The sequence below is a fragment of the Anneissia japonica genome, unplaced genomic scaffold, assembly GCF_011630105.1.
Source record: "Anneissia japonica isolate Jap-2015-1 unplaced genomic scaffold, ASM1163010v1 scaffold288183_len337429_cov161, whole genome shotgun sequence".
In the NCBI taxonomy this organism is placed as follows: domain Eukaryota; kingdom Metazoa; phylum Echinodermata; class Crinoidea; order Comatulida; family Comatulidae; genus Anneissia; species Anneissia japonica.
The window spans coordinates 148,064-148,610 of NW_022702858.1; the positions used below are offsets into that span (position 1 = coordinate 148,064).

The 547-nt window shown below is 39.1% G+C and overlaps 1 protein-coding gene across 1 annotated transcript in view; it reads right to left on the minus strand.

Annotated features, from left to right (window-relative positions):
• LOC117104087 overlaps window positions 1-547 on the minus strand; it is a 20,435-nt gene that overhangs the window by 896 nt on the left and 18,992 nt on the right. The gene's annotated exons all lie outside the window — the stretch shown is intronic.

Here is a 547-nt window from a genome sequence, read left to right on the forward strand (position 1 = left end):
GTCAGCCAAGCGTGACGTGGGCCTGTTCCATTAATGATGGGGGAATCATTTTTCGCTGCAGTCCAATGCCGTGAACAACGCTTCCAGTGCGTCTGCTAATTTTTAATGGTCATGGTACCGCGAAAACAAGCCCTATGCTAGGCATTATAGGCTAGGCTTATGTGGGCTGGGATTTGCAACAAGGTCTTGGACTAGTTCTCTATACCATAATAGGAGGCCTGGTCCTAGTCTAGGCCTATAATATAGTAAAATTCTGTATAAGTAGTCATATGATTACAGGATTACATTGTACCAAGGTCAATATTAAAGATCGCATTTATTTTTCATTGAAAATACAAAAAAAAACTTAACTTAAGGATTTTAAAATATTCAAAAAAACTGTACACTTCAAAAAATAAAAATAAATTAAGTTAACACAAACAACGCCATATAGGATATGAAGTTTGCGAGAATAATTTGTATACTGTATTTTCTGAAGCGCCGTTCGTTGGGGGGCTGCTACAATCTGCAGTTGTTACAATCAGTGGCGTCACGCTCGGGCGCTGAC